Raw genomic sequence first — 25,372 nt, 5'->3', positions numbered from 1 at the left:
ATGACTGAAGTGACTTACATGCACACACACATACTGTTAGAAATTTAAAAGAGTTTAAAAACATTTAACAGTGCATTTAAAATGACAGTAGCTAAACCCATATATGTTAATGTAATTAATGTCTTTCTATGAAAACCAAAACCAAAACCAAACAACAGCTATTTTCCCAAACAAGGTAAGACAGTGAAAAGTGTGACATTAGTCCAGAAGGTCATCAGGTAGTCCCCACCCCATGGGATGGGCCTGCTGGTGATGGGATGTGGGCTCAGCCACACCAGAGCTGGTTCGATCCATCGCTGGGGTTGTATCTGACTCTTTTTCGACCCTGTGAATAGCCTCATGCCAGACTCCTCTGTCCATGGGATTCTCCAGGCAAGAATACTGCAGTGGGTTGCCATTTCCTCCTCCCAGGGATCTTCCCAACCCAGGGATCGAACCCGCGTCTCCTGCATTGGCCGGCAGCCTCTCTACCTCTGAGCCGCCGGGAAAGCTAGACCGTGTGGCGGGAACAGTTGGGAGCCAGGCAGTTCTTTAGGCAAGAAGACTGCGTCTTGGTCTCGGAGGGGGACCAAGTGCAGAGGGATGGGTGGGCAGAGGCGGCTGGGGGCCGGGACAGCCCCCGGGAGGGAGGCAGACTTCACCTGGGAGGAGAGGCCTTCCCACACTTCTTCCTTTCCAGCCTGGGTGCTTCTGTTTCACTGGCTTGCCCAGGCGCCCTGGCTGGAACCCTCGGTTCACCGTTGAATGGAGGTGGTGAGAAGGCGCGCCGGGTCTGGCTCCTGATCTTGGGGAAGCCTCCAGCCGTTCACCATCACTTGTGATGGCGGTGGTGGGCGCCGTGCGGATGCCCTCTGTCAGGCTGAAGGGGTTCTCTTTTCTTTGCTGAGCTTACGTCATGAAGTGGGGCTGTGTTTGTCAAGTGCCTTTTCTGTATCTCTTGGGAGAATCAGCTGCATTTCGTCCTTTATTCTATTAACATGGTGTCTTACATTAATTGATTTTTCGATGTTAAACCAATGTTGCATTCTTGGGATAAATCCCACTTAGTCATGGTTTACAATCCTTTTTATAAGCTGCCAGATTCAGTTTTCTAGAATTTTGCTGAGCTTTTTTGTGTGTATGTGCATAAGAGCTATAGGTCTGTAACTACCATCTTGGGATGGTGTCACAGTAATATCGGCCTCATAAAATTATTGGGGTGTATTCTCTTCTTTTTTTTGGGAAGAATTTGCCATGAGTTGGTATTAATTCTTTTTTAAAAATTGAAGTGTAGTTGGTTTCCGACATCATAAATTTAATTTCTGCTGTACCGCAAAGTGATTTAGTTATACATATTTAAAATCCTTTTTTGGGTATTTTTTTAAGAAAAAAAAATATATATAGTTTTGTGTAGATGTATCATGCTCAGTTGTGTCCCTTTGTGACCCTATGGACTGTAGCCCAACGGGCTCCTCTGTCCTTGGGATTTCCCAGGCAAGAGTACTGGAACAGGTTGCCATTTCCTCCTCCAGGGGATCTTCCCAACCCAGGGATCAAACCCGGCTCTCTTGTGTCTCCTGCCTTGGCCGGTGGATTCTTCACCGCTGAGCCACCTGGGAGGACCTTGTTTTTATCCATTCTGCATGTAATAGTCTGCGTCTGCTAACCCAAGCTCCGAGTTCCCTTCCTCTACACCCCCCTGGCCACCACAGGTCTGTTGTTTGTGTCTGTGAGTCTGATTTTGTTTCATTTGTGCTGTATTTGCCATTCCACATGTAAGTGATACCATGATACTTGTCTTTCTCTGACTTCCTTGGTGTGATAGCCCCCAGGCCCATCCACGTTGCTGCACATGGCCTTATCTCATTCCTTCTAACAGCTGAGCAACATTCTGTTGTAGATCGGCACCGCATCTTCCATCTACTCCTCTGTCAATGGACACTTAGGTTGCATCCATGTCTTGGCTGTTAAGAATAGTGCTGCTGTGAGAGGAGGACCTGTGTGTTTTTGAGAAATTAATTCTTTAAGTGTTTGGTAGAATTCACCAGTGAGGCTGCCCGGGCCGGAGCTTCTCTCTGTGTGAAGTTTTGAATTGGTTAACTGGCTCCCTTACCTGGTCTGCATGTGCCCAGGTCCTCTGGAGTCCCGGTGGTCGGTTTGCATTTCACTGAAATCTGTCCGATTTGTCTCAGCATCTAATTCATTGTCCCTCCGTCGTTCAGGGCATTCCCTGTCTTCCTCTGTGTTCCCGCGAGGCTGGTAAAAGTGCCCCCCCTTCATTTCTGAGTTTGGTGATTTGAGCGTTTCCCCCTCTTGACCATTCTAAATGAACAGTTTGTCAGCTTTATTGACTTTTTCAAAGAACCAGCTTTGGTCTCATGTTTCGCTCTGTTTTTCTACGTTCGTTTTCATTCGTTTCCACCCTCACGTTTATGATTGCCTCCTTTCTGCTCGCTCAGTGTTAGCTGTAGCCGGAAGAGACAGACGATGAGACGAGGGTTGGCAGAGAGGCACCTCCGTGGCCCAGTGGGAAGGAGAACCCGGTGAGGGGGTTGGGATGGAGGGTGGGTAGGGTGAGCTTCCCCGAGAAGCCGCACTTGAGTCTGACTTGAAGGCAGGGAGGGGAAGCTGTAAGTGAGAAGTAAGGAATTGGATGGAAATCGATGTGGAAAGCACTTTTTTGCACTTAACATTTTTAAGTTGTGCTAAGATGTACGTAACAATTTACCATCTTAACTACGTTAAGACGCTCACTCACCATCTCCTCCCCCAGCCCCTGGACCCCACCATCCTGTGGTGCCGGAGAAGACTCTCGAGAGTCCCTTCAACTGCAAGGAGATCAAACCAGTCCATCCTAAAGGAAATCAGTCCTGAAAAGTCATTGGAAGGACTGATGCTGAAGCTGAAACTCCAATACTCTGGCCACCTGATGAGAAGAGCCAACTCATTGGAAAAGACCCTGATGTTGGGGAAGATTGAAGGCAGGAGGAGAAGGGGGCGACAGAGGATGAGATGGGTGGATGATATCACTGACTCAATGGACATGAGTTTGAGAAGCTCCGGGAGATGGTGAAGGATGAGGAAACCTGGTGTGTTGCAGTCCATGGGGTCACAAAGAGTCAGACATGACTGAGCGAGTGAACTGACTCACTGACTGAGCCACGTTAGGCCCACAACTCAGAGGCATTAACAGCACTCACACTGTCATACGAGCATCACACCATCCATCTCCAGAGCCTTCCATCGTCCCAGACTGACGCTTTGTCCCCACAAACAGGCACTGCCCGTCTCCTCCCCGAGCCCCTGGCCCCCACCGTCCTGCTCTCGGTCTCTGTGGATTTGATGACTGTAGACCTCATGTAAGTGAAAACACACATTACCTCTCCATCTGTGTCTGGCTTATTTCACTGGGCATAGTGTCCTCCAGGTTCATTCACGCTGTGGCTTGTGTCTGAATTTCCTTCCTTTTTAAGGCTCAATAATCCCTGGTGGCTCAGTGGTGAAGAATCCACTTGCCAGGGAGACTCGGGTGTGACCCTTGGGTGGGAAAGATCCCCGGGAGAAGGGAATAGCCACCCACTCCGGTATTCGTGCCTGGGAAATCCCACGGACAGAAGAGCTACAGTCCCTGGGGTTGCAAAAGAGTCGGACGGGACTGAGCGACTGAACAGCCACCACCTTCCGTTGTGTGGATGGACCATGCTTTGTGTATCTGTTCATCTGTCCATGGACACTCGGTTGCGTCTACCTTTTGGCTGTTGTGAGTGATGCTGCCGGGAATGTGGGTATTCAAGCCCCTCCTTTCAGAAGGCACGTTTTAAAGTGGTGAGCAGCCCAAGGCCCGTCTGGTCTCAGGATGGCAAAGCTGAGGCTCTCTCACCACTCTCCTTAGCCAGATTACTTTCCTACAGGGAGAGGCCCATCTTTCCTCCTGAGTGTGTCCACAAGGCAGGGGTGACCTCATACGCTGGAGAAATTCCACGTCCAGTGTTCCCACCCCCGGGGAGGAAAGGTGCTTCAGCCTGGGAATCTGGGTCTCCCTTCTGTGGGTTCATCCGGGACTAGGACAGGGCCGAGGAGGGCACCGGGCCGGAGAGTGGCCACCTGCATGACATCGCTCATTCACTTCACTGGTCAGTTGCCAAGTCGTGTCCAACTCTCTGTGACTCCATGGACTGCAGCACGCCAGGCTCCCCTGTCCCTTTATCTACCAGAGTTTGCTCAAACCCATGTCCGTTGAGTCAGTGGTGCCATCCAACCATCTCATCCTCTGTCGCCCCCTTCTCCTCCTGCCCTCAATCTTTCCCAGCATCAGGGTCTTTTCCAGTGAGTTGGCTCTTCTCATCAGGTGGCCAAAGGATTGGAGCTTCAGCTTTAGCATCAGTCCTTCCAATGAATATTTGGGGTTGACTTCCTTTAGGATTGACTTGTTGTATCTCCTTGCAGTCCAAGGGACTCTCAAGAGTCTTCTCCAGCACCACAGTTCGAAAGCATCAGTTCTTCAGCGCTCAGCCTTCTTGATGGTCCAGCTATCACATCCATACATGACTCCTGGGAAAACCGTGACTTTGACCAGACGGATTCATTCACTGACTGCCTTCTGATGTCCCAGGGTTTCTGTTCCGAGTCACTCCGAGCCCATTGCCATGAGACATCCTCCCCTGCTCTCTTCTGATCATTTCCGTGTTTTGCTGCGCACTTGCGTATTATTTCTTCCATCAGGACTTAGCGCTTGTGTCTGGTACCTGTGTGGGTCCAGTTTGTCCGTTTCAGCACAGGAAGGCCCGCCCCCTTTCCTGCTGGCTCTGCCCCTCCCGCTTTGTCGTGGTTCCAGCTCCCGGAGTCGTTTGGGGATTGCTTTTCTATCGATCTGGCTCCAAGTCCACCACGTGTGTTTACAGTCCTCCTGAGGGAAGCTTTGCTGCTTGGTGATACGATCTCCTTTAGACCGCACACAGCCACATTGCAAATCATTACCCTTTGTGGCTGAGAAAAGGAGTCCGTTCAGAGGGATGGGTCAGCTCAGGGCTCCCCATCAGGGAGGATCAAGCTTAGACAGGCCGGACCCCCGGGCTCAGCCAGTCCAAGGCGAAGCCGGAGCGCCGAGCCAGTGTCTTACCTTGTGCGTACAGGACCGTTGCCTCCTGGGCGAGATACCCAGGTCGGCACCGATCAGCTCTGTTCGTTCAGTATGCTGGTGCCAGCCCCACGGAGCTGTTGAGCCCTTGAAATGTGGCTAGTGCCGCAAGTTGAAATGTCAGTCTTTTATATGTCTTGGATTCCAGAAAGTATATTATAAATATTCGTTTCAACTGGTTTTCTTCTTTTCTCTGTTTGCAACATGGCTTCTCAGAAATTGAAAGTTACCTTTGTGGCTTTAATTCTGTAGCTGTCCGCGCGGATTTGTAGCAGCCCTCACTGCGGGCTGGGATTGGCTTCCTTATTCCTTCGCTCCCTGCCTGCCCCACCCCCAAGTCCCTTCTGCTTCCACCTGGCATCCCGCCGTGCTGTTCTCAGATGGAGCCCCCTTTCTGCAGAGGTGATTCCTGGGTTTAGCAGTCGGACTTCATTGGAGGAACAGAGAGAGAGGTGAGAACTTCTCTTTTATCAGCTTTCTACTCCTGGGTGGGCTCAGTCCCACCTCTCAGAGAAACTGGGGGTGGAGGGGACCCCAGAATTAACCAGGGTGGATCAGGGTTCCGGAATGCTGGTGCTTGGGGCCCAGGTCCAGCCTTTGGGAGAACACTGGGCCTCAGAAAGGAGACGGGACCTAGCCAGGTCCCAGTAGGTTTTCTGCGGGACCCCTGACCCCCAGGGCTGAACAGCTTCCCCTAAACCCTGAGGCCCGTGTGGGTTAGTGTAGATGTTCCTCCCAGACCAGGCCCCAAAATCCCGAAACACCTGGATTCTTATTGGAAGTGCCTGGGAATAGTAGTATTATTATCTAACATTCTTTGCTGCCCCTGGACAGAACAGGATTATTATTATGTAACGTTTGTTGCTGCCCCTGGACACATGGACAGGTATCTGGCCTCCCCCGGCCTGTCCCCACGGCGCTCCGGCCGCTGGGCCGTGCAGGCATCTGAAACACCTGGCAGCTTCCCCAGCGAACCGTGCCCCGTGCTTGGCTGTGGTGTCAGTGACCTGCGGGAAGCAGGGGTGCTTTGGGGCTTTCCCAGAAGACAGGAACTTCCTCCAGGGTAACGGACCACTCAGCCAGCCCCACGATGCTCCACGTCTTGAGGCAAAAATGATTTCTTTACCGGGCTTACCTAATTACATTGTAATAAACAATGCCATCACATACAACAGAATAAGATAAAATAATAAAAAAGTTATGTATATCTTTGTGGGTAGCTTGATTATTATTATTTGCATTTTATTGCCCGCTTTATCAGAATATGCGTCATTGCCTACCTGTGCCAGGCACTTCCATGCCTGTGATCTCTTGGTGTCTTCACAATCCACCCTGGGGGTGGAGGAAGTATTTTTACACCCATTTTAGAGAAGGGGAAACTGAGGGCCGGAGAGGCGCGGTGACTGGGGTTTTGAGCCCGCAGGTGCCTTTGTGCTTTGCCCAGGCCAGCCTCGGAGCTGGAGGGATGTGAGCATTTTGTCCTGTGTCTGTCCCCCGGTGTCTGTCCATCCTGATGTCTCTGCTGACCACTTACTGTGAGATCTGCCCAGGGCCTCTGTTTGGATAGCCCCGTCCCCCTACCTCTGGGAGGAGGGACGAGGATGAAGGCAGGTTCAGCTTCTCAAACGTCCTCCTGACTCCAGCGGGCCCAGAGCCTTGGCGGTGCCTGTGTCCTGGCAGGAATGAGTGTGTGTAGTGATCCAGAGCATCCTCTCCGAGGCTGTGGTCAGGGGTGTCCAGTACCCGTGTGGGGAGTATCGCGGCCCAGGGTGGAGCAGGGCTCCTGTGGTTTCACATCTCTGCTCTTGCTCCTGAGTCTTTGCAGCTTTGGGGAGTGTTTGACCAGCTCCCCGTGCATGCTCTGGTGTCGTCCAAGCAGGTGGTGCCTGTTGTCTGACACTTGACTGCTGTGTGACCTTGGGCCAGCCCGCTGACCTCTCTGGGCCTCAGTTTCCTCTTCCTGAAAATGGGGTAATGACATATCTCTGGCGACGTTGACCATTAAATAAAATCCTCTACATAAAGTTGAGACTGTTGTTACTGACCAGGGTTCTTGGCCTCCTCAATCAGTAGAAATTGATCGGAGGCCAGACAGGGTCTTTACGGGGGCCCCTGCTGCAGCCAGGGGGAGCAAGAACAATCAGCAGGTTCCCTTGCTTCTTCGCCAGGGGGGAAGGAACTAGTTCCTTACATGAGGCGAGGGTAGGGTGTATCCAGGGGTCAGACGGGTGACTTAGGTGGTCTGCCTGCCCATTAGTAGTGTCGAGTGCAGGGGCCATGCCCAGTAGCCTGCTTTTGCTCCCTGCTCTTCAGAAGTGGCAGTTGGGTTTTTTGGTCTCTTTGTATCATCGAAAAAGCAAGAGAGTTCCAGAAAAACATCTATTTCTGCTTGATTGACTATGCCAAAGCCTTTGACTGTGTGGATCACAATAAACTGTGGAAAATTCTGAAAGAGATGGGAATACCAGACCACCTGACCTGCCTCTTGAGAAATCTGTATGCAGGTCAGGAAGCAACAGTTAGAACTGGACATGGAACAACAGACTGGTTCCAAATAGGAAAAGGAGTACGTCAAGGCTGTATATTGTCACCCTGCTTATTTAACTTCTATGCAGAGTACATCATGAGAAACGCTGGACTGGAGGAAACACAAGCTGGAATCAAGATTGGCGGGAGAAATATCAATAACCTCAGATATGCAAATGACACCACCCCTATGGCAGAAAATGAAGAGGAACTAAAAAGCCTCTTGATGAAAGTGAAAGTGGAGAGTGAAAAAGTTGGCTTAAAGCTCAACAATTCAGAAAACGAAGATCATGGCATCCAGTCCCATCATTTCATGGGAAATAGATGGGAAAACAGTGGAAACAGTGTCAGACTTTATTTTTGGGGCCTCCAAAATCACTGCAGATGGTGACTGCAGCCATGAAATTAAAAGACGCTTACTCCTTGGAAGAAAAGTTATGACCAACCTAGATAGTATATTCAAAAGCAGAGACATTACTTTGCCGACTAAGGTCCATCTAGTCAAGGCTATGGTTTTTCCTGTGGTCATGCATGGATGTGAGAGTTGGACTGTGAAGAAGGCTGAGCGCCAAAGAATTTTGAACTGTGGTGTTGGAGAAGACTCTTGAGAGTCCCTTGGACTGCAAGGAGATCCAACCAGTCCATGCTGAAGGAGATCAGCCCTGGGATTTCTTTGGAAGGAATGATGCTAAAGCTGGAACTCCAGTACTTTGGCCACCTCCTGTGAGAAGTTGACTCATTGGAAAAGACTCTGATGCTGGGAAGGATTGGGGGCAGGAGGAGAAGGGGACGACCGAGGATGAGATGGCTGTATGGCGTCACTGACTCGATGGACGTGGGTGTAAGTGAACTCCGGGAGTTGGTGCTGGACAGGGATGCCTGGCATGCTGCGGTTCATGGGGTCGCAAAGAGTTGGACACGACGGAGCGACTGAACTGAACTGTATCTTTTGTGCAGGATTTGCCCCAACTGCCCATGCTGTGTTATTTTTAGTTCCTGATGGTTTCTTGCTGGAGCAGAGGCACGTCCAGGTGTGGGCACCATGGCAAAGGGCCCCAGGTACCAGCCCGCCTCACCGAGATCCGCCTGCGTGTGCCGTGAGCCGCTCACGTCACTGTCGTTGGCAACACCTGTCTGTGCTTGAGCTGTTCCGAATGGACCCGGGCCACGTGCGGGTCGAGTCGGTGAACTCCCTTCCCCTCTCCTGCTGGCATCTCCCATGCAGGCCGCGTTGTGAATTCCTGCCCTGTCTGGTCTCTGCAGAGCCTCTGATCTGAGCTGTGAGTGCACTGGGTTTATGGGGGGCTCTGGGTGACAGTGTGGAGGCAGGGACCCAGGAACCTTTCTGGGTACCAGTTGCCCCTTCAGGGCTCCTCGAAAGCCTTGGGGATCCACCCGAGCGCCTCTGCTCCCTGGTGCATTGGGGAGGTCCCCTGGGATGACACCCCCAACCCCCAGGATCTCCAGGGAGAGGTGGGGACTGTTCCAAGTGGGTCTTTTGGGCCGCGCTTTTGTTCATTTGAAACTTTATCCTGCCTTTGTTTATTGAAGAGGGAGGGGAGGGCCTGGAAGGTGGGTGTGGAATATATATTAAATTAGTGATCCGGTTAGGAGCCCTTTCTGGAAAGCCTGCACTGTGACAGGGTAGGTAGGGCCTTTGGTGCTGGACAAGCCACAGTTCCGTTCTGCTTTGTGGCCGCAGCCTGCGTGAACCACCTGTGTGATCTTGGGCGTCGCCTGCTCCTCCGCCTTGTGGAGCTGGTCACACCGACCTGATCAGTAACAATTAGGTGGCGGTCTGTCAGCTACCAGCCAGCACAGCAAAAGCCTGCGGAACTTAGAGTAAGACGACACTGCTCGTTTCAGGGCCAGAGAGTAGACATTTTTTGCTTTATGCTGTAAAGTCTCCCTACAAAGCAATAGCAGTCACAGGCATTTTGTGAATGGTCATGGCTCTGCCAATAAAACTTTATTTAGAGAAACAAGCCATGGGCCGCATTTGGCCCACAGGCAGCAATTTGCCAGCCCCTGGTTTATTTATCTCACCATCTGAGCAGGAGAAGGATGGGTGCTGCTTGTGGTCACTGAGTTCAGCTGTGGTCAGCTGGTGAACAGGCCTCCCTCACGTCTCTAGGGCGGGCTAGTTGTAGGCTGGGGGTGGGTGGTAACGGCATCATCCGGCTCTCACTGCCCTCCTCTGGTGGGCCAGCCTGGCCTGGCCACTGGGAGGTCTCAGGGTCCCTGAGAACAGCAAGAGGGAGCAAGTGCCCATGCGTCCCTTTGCTCTGGCCCGTTTGGCTGAAGCGAGTGTGACTGGCCAAGTCCAGGCTCACCGGGAGGCCCTGGGTGGGTTTGGCGCAGCCCCACCTGCATCTAGTCCCCCCGCTGCTGGTCGCCATCGCGCTCACGAGCGGAGGGCCCAGCTGGGGTTTCACGCTTTCAGGGGTCACGGGCTCTGTGGCTCGGCTGGCGGGCGTGATTAGTACTTTACCTTCGTCCCTGAGTGATCTTACTCGGTAGCTGTTACGAAGCTCGTTTCCACCTGCACTTTTGCCCTCTCTGTCATGGAGCCAGAGCTGGAGCAGAGTTAAGAGCATTCTGTGAAGGTCAGGGACCCACAGGGTCTTCTTTGGTGATGAGCGATTTTCCAGAGGGTGCAGAGGGGCCGTGGCAGAAAGGCAGGAGTGGGAGCTCTGGTCCTGACGGGGCTGCTCAGCAGCTCTGGGAGCCCGGCCTCAGTTTTCTCATAGGGAGAGTGGGTAGACCAGATGCAGTCACCTTCTTGCCTCCCCAGACTTTTAAGCCGTGGCACAGACAGTACGGTGGCGAGGCGGTGTCCACACTCTGGCACTCCTGGAGGGTCGCGGGAAGGTCAGCCTCGGAAAGGTGCTGTGACAGAAGCTGACGAGAGATGTTTTTCCCGCTTTCCTCCTTATCCCTGGGAATGCTGGCATTTTGCTTTGTTTTCAGGTTCTCTCTCCTCCCTTTCTCCATGAAGTGGGCTCTGAATCCTTGTGCGCTTTTGTGAATGAGGTTCTTTTTTATTATTGAGGTGAGATACACATGAAACCAACCGTTTAAAAGTGCACAGTTCAGTGGCGTTTGGCACAGGAGGTCCTAATCGTGTCGCCCACCAACAGGCCCGTCCTTGCGGCCCCCACCAGCCGCCCGGCTGCCTTTGCGGACTGACCTGCTCTGGACGTTGCATGCAAGCGGCTGGCACGATGGCAGGGCGTTTGTGTCTGGCTTCTCTCAGTGGTCAGAACGTTTCCAGCGTTCGTCCACCTTGTGGCGGCGTCAGGACGCCGTCCCTCTTAGCGGCTGCACTCTCTTCCCTTGTGTGGGTGGAGCACGTTTCCTCTGTTCCTCTGTCTCGGCTTCCCTGCTGGCTCAGCGGTAAAGAGTCTGACTGCCAGTGCAAGAGAGCAAGAGACGTTCGATCCCTGGGTCAGGAAGATCCCCTGGAGTAGGAAACGGCAACCCACTCCGGTGTTCTTGCCTGGAGAATCCCATGGACAGACGAGCCTGGCGGGCGACAGTCCATGGGGTCGCGGAGTCTGACACGACCGAGCGCCACCACCCGCCGCCGGCTTCTGTTGGTGGGTCGCGGGTTGGTTCTGCTTTTTGAGTTGTGTGTGATGCTGCTGGGAGCATTCATTCCCATTCAGGTCAGTTCAGTTCAGTCGCTCAGTCGTGTCCGACTCTTTGCGACCCCACGAACGCCAGGCTTCCCTGTCCACCACCAACTCCCGGAGTTCACTCAAACTCATGTCCATCAAGTCGGTGATGCCGTCCAGCCATCTCATCCTCTGTCGTCCCCTTCTCCTCCCTCAATCTTCCCCAGCATCAGAATCTTTTCAAATTAGTCAGCTCTTCGCATCAGGTGGCCAAAGTATTGCAGTTTCAGCTTCAGCATCAGTCCTTCCAATGAACACCCAGGACTGATCTAGGATGGAGTGGTTGGATCTCTTTGCAGTCCAAGGGACTCTTAAGAGTTTTCTCCAGCACCACAGTTCAAAAGCATCAATTCTTCTGTGCTCAGCTTTCTTTATAGTCCAACTCTCACATCCATTCATCCATGTGTCTTTTTCAATTTTAGTTTCATCAGAGTATATGCCTAGAAGTGGTTGCTGGGTTCATTCCTGTACTAGCTGGTTCATCCTGTACTAGCTGGTTCATCCTGTACTAGCTGGGTTCATTCCTGTAACTGGTTTATTCCTGTTCTAGTTGGTTCATCCTGTACTAGCTGGTTCATCCTGTTCTAGTTGGCTCATCCTGTACTAGTTGGTTCATTCCTGCACTGGTTTATTCCTGTTCTAGTTGGTTCATCCTGTACTAGCTGGGTTCATTCCTCTACTGGTTTATTCCTGCACTAGTTGGTTCATCCTGTTCTAGTTGGTTCATCCTGTACTAGCTGGTTCATCCTGTACTAGTTGGTTCATTCCTGTACTGGTTTATTCCTGTTCTAGTTGGTTCATCCTGTACTAGTTGGTTCATCCTGTACTAGCTGGTTCATTCCTGTACTGGTTTATTCCTGTTCTAGTTGGTTCATCCTGTACTAGTTGGTTCATCCTGTACTAGCTGGTTCATTCCTGTACTGGTTTATTCCTGTTCTAGTTGGTTCATCCTGTACCAGCTGGGTTCATTCCTCTACTGGTTTATTCCTGTACTAGTTGGTTCATCCTGTACTAGCTGGTTCATTCCTGCACTGGTTTATTCCTGTAATAGTTGGTTCATCCTGTTCTAGTTGGTTCATCCTGCACTAGTTGGTTCATCCTGTACTAGTTGGTTCATCCTGTACTAGCTGGGTTCATTCCTGTACTGGTTTATTCCTGTTCTAGTTGGTTCATCCTGTACTAGCTGGTTCATCCTGTACTAGTTGGTTCATCCTGTACTAGCTGGGTTCATCCCTGTACTGGTTGTGTTTTTTGTAAATATTTATGTATTTATTTATTTGGCTGATGATTGGTCTGTAGTATCCGCTTGATTTCTGTCTTACATTGACATGAACGGACGTAGGTTTACATTTGTGCCCTCCCTCTGGGATCCGCCTCCCGCCTGCTCCCGCCGCTCTGGGTTGTTCCCGAGCCCCAGGGCAGCTCCCTGAGTCCTGCAGCGAGTTCCCGTTGGCTGTCGGTTGGCGTGTGCTGGTGTGTGTGCGTCCGCGCCGCGCCCTCCGCTCATCTCGCCCTCTCCCTCTTCTCCCCACCCTTGCCCACAGGTTTGTCCTCTTATGTCCGCACCTCCACTGCGGCTCTGTGCACAGATTCGTCAGTACCATCCTTCTGGAGCGCCTGTGGATGTGTGAATAAGCGATATTTGTTTCCCTCTTTCTGACTTTACTCTGTGTAACAGGCTCTGGGTTCATGCACCTCATTAGAGCTGACTCAGGTGCATTCCTTTTTATGGCTGAGTAGTATTCCATTGCATGTATGTACCACAGCTTCTTATCCATTCATTTTCCCTTAGGATGGGCTGGTTGGATCGCCTTGCAGTCCAAGGGATTCTCAAGAGTCTTCTCCAACACCACAGTTCAAAGGCATCAACTCTTTGGCGCTCAGCTTTCTTCATGGTCCAGCTCTCACATCCATCCATCCATGTGTCTTTTCCAGTTTTGGTTTCTTCAGCGTGTATGCCTAGAGTGGTATTGCTGGGTCCATTCCTGTACTTCAGTTTTTGATGAAACAGCTTCTTTCCACCTTTGGCAGAACCAGGTTCCGCCCTCTCGAAAGGCCCTGCAGTTGTGGGGCCATTCCCGCTGCCGTTCTGGGTCAGAGAGGGGTGACGTGTCCTCTGATGGGGCCCTCGGGGGAAGCCTGCTGTGCCTGCTCCGTTAATCCCCAGGGCTAGGGTGACCCTCATGCATTCCCATCTCACAGAATTAGCTGGAACATGGTCAGGGGTGGCTGCGGAGTGGAGCTGCAGGCCAGGCAGCTGGATTCCAGGAACTCTGCTCATGTGGAGGGGGTCCCCAGGGACGGGGTGGCCGGGTCTGTCCGAGGCACAGGCTGGTGCCTCCTGACTCCCAGCTCAGGACATCAGGCCGCTCTGTGCCTGGGGTGAGTCCTCAGGGTTACAGAGCTGTTTCAGGACGCTTTGTAATTATGATTTCCATCTCCCCAGGAATGATGAGCACTTCTAAAAATAGCTGCAGAATGCTGAAGGCTAACCTTTTAAAACAGTTCAATAATTTAGTTATTCTCCAGCGAGGATAGGGAAGATCACTGTAAAGTGGGTGCTTTTAAAATTTCCTAGAACCCAGTCGCTGCTCGCTCCCCCCCCCCAACAATTTGAGATGTAGTTTGCGTACCATGCCGTCCACACAAAGGGTAGGATGCGCTGCACTTTTAGCAGATTCCTGGGCTGCTCAGCCATTACCACAGGTAATTCTGGGACATTTTTGAAACAAACCCTGTACCTGTTAATAGTCTGCCTCCGACTCCCATCCCCACCTTCCCGGCCCCTGGCAGCCTCCCGTCTGCTCTCTGTCTCCCTGCCTGTGCCTCCTCCCAGCATTTCATGTAAATGGAACCGTTGACTGGCTTCCTTCACTTAGCATCACGTTTTCAGGGTTCATCCAGGTGTGTGGTGTGTCAGAGCATCGGGACTGAACGCGGCTCCATTGTGTGACTGGATCACATTTTATTTATGAACTCGTGGGTTGCTGGACATACAGATTACTTCCACTTTTTGGCTGTGAGGAAGAGAGCTGCTACGAAGATTAGGGGTCAGGTTTTGTGGTGGTCATATGTTCCTTTTTTTAAGCTTAAATTTTAAAAAAAATTCATTTTGGTTGCACTGGGTCTTCATTGCTGCGAGGGCATTTCTCTGGTTGTGGCGAGCAGGGCCTCTCTTGGCCGCTGTGCTCCGGCTTCTCGCTGCGGTGGGTCATCTTGCTGCAGAGCATGGGCTCCGTAGCACGTGGGCTTATTCGTTGCTCGGGGGCGTGTGGAATCTTCCCTGACCAGGGATCCAACCCATGTGCCTGTATTGACAGGTGGATCCTTACCCACGGGACCACCAGGAAAGTCCTGGACCTAATGGTCTTATCAAGGTTAGGTATCTGCCTTGAAATAGAATCATGTATCTTCGGTCACATGGCAGCTCTGTGTAACTTCATTTGTTTTATTTTCCACAATGTAGTTTATAAAATAAAAAGAACCTCTTTATTTTAGCAATAATTGGAGTCGAAAGAAAGAGGACAGAGCCGTCCTCTGTAGCCGCTACCCTGTCTGCCCCGCACGTCGTATCCTGCAGAACCAAGTGACAACGTTTAGTAGGACGCTGACAATGTCACGGTCAGGGTACAAGCGTCGCCACCAGCACCAGCGTCTCTCACCGACTCCCTCCTGCCTCACCTGCTTTTCAGCCCGTGGCAACCGCTAATCTGTCTTCCATCTCTATAATTTTATTCCAGTAATTATACAGAAATGGAACTATCCAGTCAGTCAGCTCTCTGGAGGTGGCTTCTCTGTCATCTGAACTCTGTAGAGGGGCTTCCCTGGGGGTCCCCTGGAGTAGGGGGTGGCTGCACTCCAGTATTCCTGCCTGGAGAACCCCATGGACAGAGGAGCCAGGCAGGCTAGCGTCCATGCGGTCACAAAGAGTTGGACATGACTGAGCGACTGACACTTTGACTTCTGCTTTTCAAGCATTAATGTTGTGGGTTTTGTGTGAACGTTGGTCTTCATTTCTCTGGGATAAATGCCCACGCGTGCCGTCTCTGGGTTGCATAGTAGCTGCGTGTTTAGATTTTTAAGAAAGCGCTGCACTTTCCTGCACTGCCGTTTCATTTTATATTTCCAGCGTGACAGCTTGTCCGGCTTCTCACCAGCATTGGGTGTTACTGTGTCTTACATTGGCCGGGCTGGTGTAGGGACGTCTCACTGAGGTCTGTGTCTTGTTTTAGTGGCTGGTAATGTTTGAACATCTCGTGTGCCCCTTTGCCATCTGGCTGTCCTCCTTTGTAAAATGTCTCTGCATGTCTTTTCTCCCTGTCTTACCTGGATGGTCTGCTTTTTTTTTTTTTAAATCCTGTTAAGTTTCGAGAGCTCTTTATACTCTGGACACTAGTCCTCTGTTGAATGTGTGCTTTGCAGACATTTTCTCCCCATCTGTGATTTGTATTTGCATCCTCTTTTTCACAGAACGAAAGGTTTTGATTTTTTTGAGGTCTGATTTATCAGTTTTTCTCTGTGTGGCTCATGCTTTTGACATCCTTTTAGCATTCCTAACCCTAGAGCCTAAGGATTTTCTCCTACGAGAGTTTTCTTCCCCCAAAGTTTTATAGTTTTGCATTTTACATCTAAGTCCATGATTCATTCTTTTAAGAAATTTTTTAAATTTTATTCAAAAAAAATTTTAATTTATTGTTTACTTATTTTTAATTTTTTATACCATACAGCATGTGAGATCTTATTCCCCAACCCGGGACTGAACTGTTGCCCCCCGCATTGGGAGCTTGGAGTCTTAACCACTGCACCACCAGGGAAGTCCCGCATGAGCTGAATTGATTTTTTTTTTAATTGAAGTGTTGTTGATTAGCGACGTTGTGTTAGTTTCAGGCGTCCAGCACAGTGACTCACAGTCCAGCACAGTTATGCATTATTGTTGTTTAGACGCTAAGTCGTGTCCAACTCTTTTGCGACCCCATGGACTGAAGCTTGCCAGGCTTCTCTGTCCATTAGATTTCCCAGGCAAGAATCCTGGATGTGTTGCCCTTTCCTTCTCCAGGGAATCTTCCTGACCCAGGGATTGAACCTGTGTCTCCTGCATTGGCAGGCAGATTCTTTACCACTGAGCCGCTAGGGAAGCCCTCAGTTATACAAAGATGGATGAGATGGATATATGTCTATTCTTGTTCAGGTTCGTTTCCATTGTGGGTTATTAAAAATGTTGAATACATTTCTCTGTGCTATGCGGTATGGTTTTGTTGTTCGTCTGTTTTGCTATGTAATAGTGTTATCTATCTCTCCTGGAGAAGGAAGTGGCACCCCACGCCAGTATTCTTGCCTGGAGAATCCCAGGGACAGAGGAGCCTGGCGGGCTGCAGTCCATGAGGTGGCAAGAGTTGGACACGATTCGGCGACTAAACCAGTGTGCCTGTCAACCCTAAACTCCTGATTTCTCCCCTCCGCCCCGTCCTCCCCCTCTGGTAACCACAGTTTCTTTTCTGTCTGTGGGTCTGCCTCTGTTTTGTGGGTGAGTCCTCTGCGCCGTTCCTCTAGATCCCACACGGCAGTGCCATCCGTGATGCTTGTCTTTCTGCGCCTGCCCTGTCTCACTCAGTGTGACCCCCCCTCGGTGCCTCCGTGCTGCTACAGATGGCATTACCTCACTCTCTTTTATGTCTGAGTAATGTTCCTCTGCGTATATGACCACGTCTTCTTTATCCATGCCTCTGTCGATGGTCATTTAGGTTGCTGCCACGTCTTGCTTATTGTGAATAGCGCGTCTGTGAACTTGGGTGGAGGTGCATGTATCTTTCTGAATAAGTTTCGTCTGTGTATACGCCCAGGAGTGGGATTGCTGGGTCATCCCACTCGGGTGGGAGTGGGATATAAGTAAGGCTCGGGTTGGTGGGGGTGATTTAGTTGCTCAGTCGTGTCTGACTCTTGTGACCCCATGGACTGTGCCCCGTCAGGCTCCTCTGTCCATGGGGTTCTCCAGGCAAGAATCCTGGCGTGGGTTGCCATTCCCTTCTCCAGGGGAGCTTCCCGACTCAGGGATCGAACCTTGATCTGCTGCACTGCAGGCGGATTCTTTACTGTCTGACGGCTTCCCTGGTGGCTCAGCTGGTAAGGAACCTGCCTGCAATGCGGGACACCTGGGTTCAATCCATGGGCTGGGAAGATCCCCGGGAGAAGGGAATGGCTACCCGCTCCAGTATTCTGGCCTGGAGAATTCCAGTCCATGGGTCACAAAGAGTCGGCATGAGCGAGCGACTTGCGTTACTGTCTGAGCCACTGGGGCCGCCTCAGCCCTTAGATGTCCTTTTATTGTTCACTGATTTCTGTAGACTTCAGCATGCAAGCTTTGTCACATTCACACCTAAGTATTTTTTTGAGAAATTATGAATGGTATTGGATTATACATTTGGCTGTCCACGTGTTCATTGCTGGTATAGGGGGATACAGTTGACTTTTATATGTTGATGCTGTATTTTGTGACCTTGTTCCACTCATTTATTATTTGTAGGAAGTGTTGTCTTGGAGCGGAGAGGGCAATGGTACCCCACTCCAGTACCCTTGCCTGGGAAATCCCATGGACGGAGGAGCCTGGTGGGCTGCAGTCCATGGGGTCGCTAGAGGTTGGACAAGACTGAGCGACTTCACTTTCACTTTTCACTTTCATGCATTGGAGAAGGAGATGGCAACCCACTCCAGTGTTCTTGCCTGGAGAATCCCAGGGACGGGGGAGCCTGGTGGGCTGCCATCTGTGGGGTCGCACAGAGTCAGACACGGCTGAAGTGACTTAGCAGCAGCAGCAGTTGTCTTGGAGATTCCTTGGGATTTTCTACAGTCTTGTCATCTGCAAATAGGGGCAGTTTCATTTCTATCTTCCTGGTCAGGGGGCTTCTCTGGTGGCTCAGACAATAAAGCATCGCAGGAGACCCGAGTTCGATTCCTGGGTCGAGAAGATCCCCTGGAGTAGGAAACGGGCAACCCACTCCAGCATCCTTGCCGGGAGAATCCCATGGACAGAAGAACCTGGCGGGCTACAGTCCACAGCGTTGCAAAGAGCCGGGCACGACTGAGTGGCGAACACTGTCCCTTCCTGATCTGTGTGCTTCATATCTTCTTCTCTTGCCTCTTCCATTACCTGGAGCATCTGCTGCTGTGTTGAGTGAAAACGATTGGAGCAGACAGCCTTGTTCCTGGTCACAGAAGGAAAGCGTTTGTCTTTCTCTCTTTGGAATAATGTCAGTTGATTACATGAAGTTTTGCAGATGCTCTTGATCAGGTTGAAGAATTTCCCTTCTTCCTTTTTTGAGGGGGGAGGATTTGTCACAGATGTTTAATTTTGTCAAGTGCTTTTTTCTGCATTGATTGCTTTGATTGTATGGTTTTCCTTCTTTAACCTATTGGTGTAGAGGATCACATAAATTAATTAAAAAAAAATGTTGAACCAGCCTAGCATTCCAGAAATAAACCTTACTTGCCTTGATCTATAATTCTTGTCTTATACAGTAATTGCTTAACTCTTATTTGTTAATATTTTGTTAAAGATTTTTTTTTCCATCTGTATTTGAGGGATATGGGCCTGTGATTTTCTCTTTGTATAGTTTTAGTATCAGTATGACGCTGCTAAGTCGCTTCGGTCGTGTCCGACTCTGTGCGACCCCATAGATGGCAGCCCACCAGGCATCCCCGTCCCCGGGATTCTCCAGGCAAGAACACTGGAGTGGGTTGCCATTTCCTTCTCCAGTGCATGAAAGTGAAAAGTGAAAGTGAAGTCGCTCGGTCGTGTCCGACTCTTACAATATTGTATAGTGTAAGTATACTGATACTGATTCATATTGGTTCCATAAAATCGACTGGATTCTGTTTTCTGGAAGATATTGTATAGTGTGCACTTAGCTATTCAGTTGTGTCTGACTCTTTGCAGCCCCAGGGACTGCAGCCCGCCAGGCTCTTCTGTCCACTGAGTTTTCCAGCAATAATGCTGGAATGGGTTGCCATTTCCTACTCCAGATATTGTATAGAATTGATACTAATTCTCTGAACATTTCATGGAATTCTCTGGTGAAACTATCTGGGTGTGGAGATTTCCTCTTTCTTACAAAAACGTGCGTTTTATAATGAGGAACTCAATCTTCTTAATAGCTGTAGGGCTTTTCAGATTACCTGTTTCATACAGAATGAGATGTAACTGTTTGCATTTCTTGAGGAATCGGTTTCTTTCACTTATATTGTCTAATTTAAGTGTGTGGAGCTGTTGATTCTCTCCGTGCCTGCAGGGCCTATAATAATATCCTTTGTTACATTCCTGGAATTGGTAATTTGAGCCTTTTCTGTCTGTTTTGGTTAGTTTTGTCAATTTTATTGACTTTTACAAACAGCCAGCTCATCATTTCATTGATTTTTCTCTATTTTTTTTTTTTTGGTTTTGTTTTCATTTATCTTCACTCTTTTGATTATTTCCTTCCTTCCTTCCTTCAAACCTTTGCTTTGGATTTATTTTCCTCACCTTTTACTAGCTTCCTGAGATGGGAACTTAGACTTTGATTTTCAATTATTCTTCCCAACCCCCGTGTTTTCTTTTTGAAAGATTTTACTGGAGCATTGTTGATATTTAGTCGCTCAGTCATGTCTGACTCTTTGTGACCCCGTGGACTGTAGCCCTCCAGCCTCCTCTGTCCATGGGATTCTCCAGGCAAGAATACTAGAGTGGGTTGCCATGCCCTCCTCCAGGGAGGCTTCCCGACTCCAGGATCAAACCTCCATCTCCTGCACTGGCAGGCGGATTCTCTGCCGCTGAGTCAGCAGGGAAGCCCTTCTGTCGGAAGACAGCTGGTTTCAAACGTCGTGTTAGCTTCTGTTGGAGAGCAGCATGACTTTCTGACGGTGTGAAAGTGACGTACTCGGTAGAGACTCTACTTTGAATCTTGAATTTTGATCTTTCTGGGCCTGTGACATGTGGAACCATCCTCTGTCGTGGGCGGGAGCGGTGAGCCTCGGCTCCGGCCAGCCACGTGGTCGCAGGGGTGAGCGGCCAACACGCAACCACTCTGCACCCGGACGACCATTCTGGTTTTCACTTCCAGGACAGTTTTCAGTAAATGTAGCGAGATAGTCAGCAAGTCATAAAGTAGGCTTTGTGTTAGACCATTTGGTCCAACCACAGGCCAGTGAACGTGTTCTGAGTGTGTTGAAAGGAGGTGAGACTGCGCTGTGATGTCCAGTTGGGTGTATTACGTGCATTTTCGAGTTACGATATTTTGTACTTGTGATGGGTTTACCCAGATGTCACCCCATCATGTGTCGAGGAAGATCTGTATTTCCTTGTTGCAATTTTCTGTTCTTTTTTTCAGCAAGGTTTTCTGTTTTACATGTTTCCAGGGGTGTTTTAACATGTGGAGGCATTTTTGTTTTTGCCGCTTCAGACTCAGTTTCAGTGCTGACATCTCTGTCCCCTGAGTGTTGCCAGCCACTGGTTGTCTCTCAACCATCTGAGATCTTCCTGGTTCGGGGGATGATGACTGGTTTCCGGTGGGAATATGCACAGTTGCGTATTCTGTCGTGCGCCGTGGGTCTCATTCAGCCTGCTGGTTTAGCCTGTTTTTTCGGACATCACGGGGAAGGCGTGCGGCCGTTACTGCCTGCAGACGCCCAGGGTCCTCGGTTGGCCCCAGCTGACACCCCAGTGGGGAGGCCCCTTGTTGTTGCTGGTGGGGGAGGGGACCTGCTCCCACGTGGCCTCCTCGGATACGAGGGGGGCGTGGCCTCACGTGCTGCCGGTGGGGAGGGTCCTGACTCTCTGTTGGCCCTCTTCTGACCTCGTCCACTGAGATGAGGGGTTGGGGGTGCTGTGTGCGTGCAGAAATCTAGGCTCCATGTGGTGTCTGCGTTGATGCGGTGGAACTGGAGGAGGACACTGCCTGCTCGGTGGGGAAGAAAGTTCCAGCTCCACAGCTTGGTCTATCTGCCCCCTCCCTCCCCGTGGAGGTTTGAGTGCCTATGACGGCTCCCCCCTTACCCTCTGCTCCTGGGACTCAGGGTGGGGGCTGCAGTTCTTCTGTGACATCCGGGTGGAGTAGCAGAGTGATCGTCTGCACGATTTTTTCCTGTTTTGCTACCATTTTCCTGGTTTTTTTCTGGAGAGAGTGGTCGTTCTTTGCAGCTTTTTTCCCCCCGCTTCTACTGATGTTTCAGCTGAAGCTCCAGTCATTTAGCCACCTGATGTGAAGAGCTGACTCTCTGGAAAAGGCCCTGATGCTGGGAAAGACTGAGGGTAGGAGGAGAGGGGGGCAATAGAGGATGAGATGGTTGGATGGCATCACTGACTCAATAGACATGAGTTTGAGCAAACTCCGGGAGGTCGTGGAGGACAGGGGAGCCTGGCGTGCTGCAGTCCAAGGGGCCGCAGAGAGTCGGGCACGACTGAACGACTGAAGGACAGCAGCTGGTGTTTCTGGCTCTCTGGCTTCTTAGCTCCCAATCTGGAATATTAGGCAAAAACCCAGCTCAGAGAACCGACCGCTGTGCCGGTCCCTGGGCCCCTGCCTTCTCTCCACCCCTCTGCGTCTTCGGTTTGTTTCTTGTTTTCGCTGCACGTCTTGGGAGGAGTGTGGGAAAGTGTGTCTGTGCCCTCTTTCAGGAAGCAGAGACGCAGCTGCTGGTTTCCAGCTCGCAGGCATCCGAGCGCTTGTAGCTCAAACCTTTGCCTGCTCGTGGAGCCTCGATCTGGCGCTTGTAGTTCTGACCCCTGCTTCCTCGTGGAGCCTCGGTCTGACCGCGCCCTGGTTGTCTCTCGCAGCTCTGGACATGTCTCCTGTCTCCTTGCCCTGACCCTTTGGAGTGCAGTTGGTTCTGGTTCCGAGCAGCCTTCCTGCGGGGCCCAGTCTGCCAGCGCCTCTGGTGAGTTAGAACATCTTCAGTGCCGTGGTGTGGACTGCCTCCCCACTTTGGCACCCCGGCCAGAGGACGGCGGTTCCTCGTGGCCAGGGCCCCAGTGCCTGTGTCAGAGTTGGTGGGGGGTTGTCCTGGGTGCTGGAAGAACATGCCTGCCCTTGCTGCCCAGTTATTGTGACCCTGGGGGGACTCACTGGGGGACTGCGGCTGAGACCCCAGTCTGGCTCTTTGTCTCTGCTCAGAGATGTCCTGGCTGTGAGGGTAGATGGTGGAGGAGGTGTGACAGGCGCCCTGCCTCCACTGTTTCCTGGACCAGGAGATGTCTGCTTCTGTCCAGTGTGGGGACCACAGAGGGGAAGCCCACAGCCTGAGGTCCGGCAGAGCTGAGACATGCTCTGAGCTTGCAGTCTGACACCTGCTGCTGATTGTGTGCTGACCATCTCCCGTGGGCTCCTCTGGTGCCGTTTATCTGTAATATGTGCTTAGAATCGGCGTTTTCAGAGTGTGGCCTCAATGCTGGGCTTCACCACGGCCGACCTCGTGAGGCAGGGGCATGGCCGCCATCCTCGGGTGAGGGGCTGGGCCGCCAGCGGTGAGACCTGCTGCTCCCCGCCGGGCTGGTCCCGAGAGGCTCCGCCTGGCCCCGGCTCTGCACACCCTGAGCTCTCTCTGGTGTCACACCCGGCTGCCCAGCCTGGGGACCAGAAAGGCAGGTCTGTGAGGTCCGCTCCCACTCAGACATATTTTTCAGACGTTTGAAAAAGTGTATCGCCTATCCAAGGGGACGTTTTAGACCCCTGTTCCAAATTGTCCACCCCAATGAGATTTTAATACATGGACGTGCTGTGTATCTGTTTATGTTATGCGTGTGTATTGCTGCTTTCTGCTTAAGAACACAGACCCGTTGCACCTTCCCAGATCCTGATGAGAAGGAGAAGAACGTCCTAGACTTGCAAGTACCCCAGGCAGGAGTGGAATGTCAGGACCACTGCCCCAGCCCTGGTCACCTTGGGCTTGTGGGGGTTGGGTGCTTTGGGGGTGGGTGCTGCTACCCCTGGCTTCCCAGGCCTCCAGTCCTGCCTGAGACGCAGTTCAGCCCCTCTCGCTGTCCTTGTGCAAGCCTTCCCGAGAGGCCGTGGTCCCCCGTGCGCCCCGAGTTGCTTCTCTGGCCCCTGCTCCCGCCCTCCCCCAGGTGCATGTGAGCGCTGTCCTGGCAGGTGGGCAGTGATGGGGGTCCGGGAGGCCCAGCCCCGCTCTTCCGGCCGAGGGGGCAGAGCCTGCAGTCCCGTCGTCCTCTGTCTGTCCAAGAAGCTGGATGCAGTTTCCTCGTGGGGAAGCCCCCGGCGCCGATTCCCCACGGCTGCTCCCTCGCGTGGCTCCATGGAGAGCTGACGGGTGGGTGCGCACCGTGGGTGACTCGAGCAGAGGCTGTGGCCACACTTTCTTCTAGCGGCAGAGCAGGCTCGGAGAAGGAGGAGTGCAGGTTGGCGGGAAGGTCCTTGTCCCCACCCTTGGGCTCCGGACCTGGGCCTTGCTTACCTTCATTATGGTGCAGCCGGGGGCAGGGCACCGAGCCCCCCGGCACCATGTTTCTGCGTTTGTGGGGGGCCGTCTGCCCCAGGCCAGGTGGGGGGCTTGTTGGCTCACGACCAGGTCGAACCTCCCTGGGCCTGGGTTTGTACCAAGGCCCGCTCACCTCCTCCTGCCTCCTTTCTGAGAAAAGGCCCCTTGACCGCTCAACCCGTGTTTGCCTGTCCCGGCCTGGGGTCGGGAACCCTGCGTCAGGGCTGGGCCTCCAGCCGCTTCTTCGGGAACTCCTCTCCGCGGGCCCCAAATGCTGGGGGCCCGTGGTCTCAGAATCCATCTCTGTGGCCGTGGTCACTGATGTGCCGGGGAAGAGAAGGGGAACGGCTGGACCGGGCGGCCCTTTAGGCCGGGAGTGGACGCGCTGTCAGCTTGCTCTGCCGGCCAGGGCGCCTTTCGCCCACAGCGTTGGTCATCTCCAGGCCAGAGGGCCTTGGCGGGCCGGGTGTTCACGGAGAGATGAGCCTCAGGGGAGCCTCCCAAGGCCTCTCAGCTGGAGAAAGATGGTGGTCCTGTGCTGTGGATGGAGGGGGGTTAGTTTCTGCCTCTCGGGCATCAGTCTTTGTGAGCTCAGGAAGTGCTGCGTTCTGAGTGGGTGGGGGGGACAGAGGCAGAATTCTCCATCAGGCCTGGATTTTTCTGTGCACTTCATCTCCTTCTCAGCTGTTTTTCCTGCATCCTCAGGTGTCCTGAGAAGGGACCCTGCCCTTCAGTGACCTCCGGATGTCCTAGAGGCCGCTGTTCATCGTGGACGCCCCTGTGTGGGCGCCCCACGGCCCCCGTCCTGGCCACCGCGTCCCCTTGCAGTGGAGATGGTCATCACGTAGCAGAGCGGTGTGGATTCTGGGTTTCAGGCCTTTGGAAGCCATCCCCTCCTGCTGCCACGCGGAAAAACATGGAAAATGACCCTCGGGTGGTGATTTAGGGAACAGCCAGGATGTTACGTAATGGGTGGCAGAGGGTTTCACTTTAGGGTAATGGAATTAATGCACAGGTAATTAATGTGATGCCATCCAACCATCTCATCCTCTGCTGTGTGTCCCCTTCTGTATCTGCCCTCAGTCTCTCCCAGCATCAGGGTCTTTTCGAGTCAGTGAATTCTCACCCGTGTGTCACGGTGCTAACCTGAACGAATTCAGAGATTGCGTTTTCATGAAGCTGTTGCTCAGTCGCTAACTTGTGTCTGACTCTTTGCGACCCCACGGACACCAGGCTTCTCTGTCCTTCACCATGAACCCTAAGGGTCCTGGGATGTACGGGTTACCCAGGATTATCTCATTGGGCCTTTAATGCCATCACAAGAGGCCTTACAACAGGCAGGTCTGAGCAGAGGAGACCCGTGAAGGCAGGGGCTGGGGGACACAGCTGTGAGCTGGGACACCTGGAGCCCCTGGAGGCCAGAAGAGACAGGAAGGCCCCTCCCCAAGAGCCCTCAGAGGGAGCCAGCTCTGCGACGCCTGGATTTCCGTCCTGTGAACCTGATTCCAGACTTTCGGCCTCCAGGATTGGGAGAGGACATGTTTGTGTCGCTCTGAGCGGCCCCGCCTGGGGCCCTTTGTCACAGCAGACCCTG

At 52.0% G+C, this 25,372-nt stretch overlaps 1 protein-coding gene across 1 annotated transcript in view; it reads left to right on the top strand.

The window, feature by feature from the left end:
• Nucleotides 1–25,372, top strand: part of SHANK2 (SH3 and multiple ankyrin repeat domains 2) — a 564,129-nt gene that overhangs the window by 12,029 nt on the left and 526,728 nt on the right. Inside the window, exon 2 of the mRNA XM_018043149.1 lies at nucleotides 22,121–22,221. The gene's annotated coding sequence lies outside the window, so the exon portion shown is untranslated. The remainder of the gene's footprint in view (nucleotides 1–22,120; nucleotides 22,222–25,372) is intronic.

The sequence above is a fragment of the Capra hircus genome, chromosome 29 (genome assembly GCF_001704415.2).
Source record: "Capra hircus breed San Clemente chromosome 29, ASM170441v1, whole genome shotgun sequence".
NCBI lineage: Eukaryota > Metazoa > Chordata > Mammalia > Artiodactyla > Bovidae > Capra > Capra hircus.
This window is presented reverse-complemented; position numbering and strand designations above follow the sequence as displayed.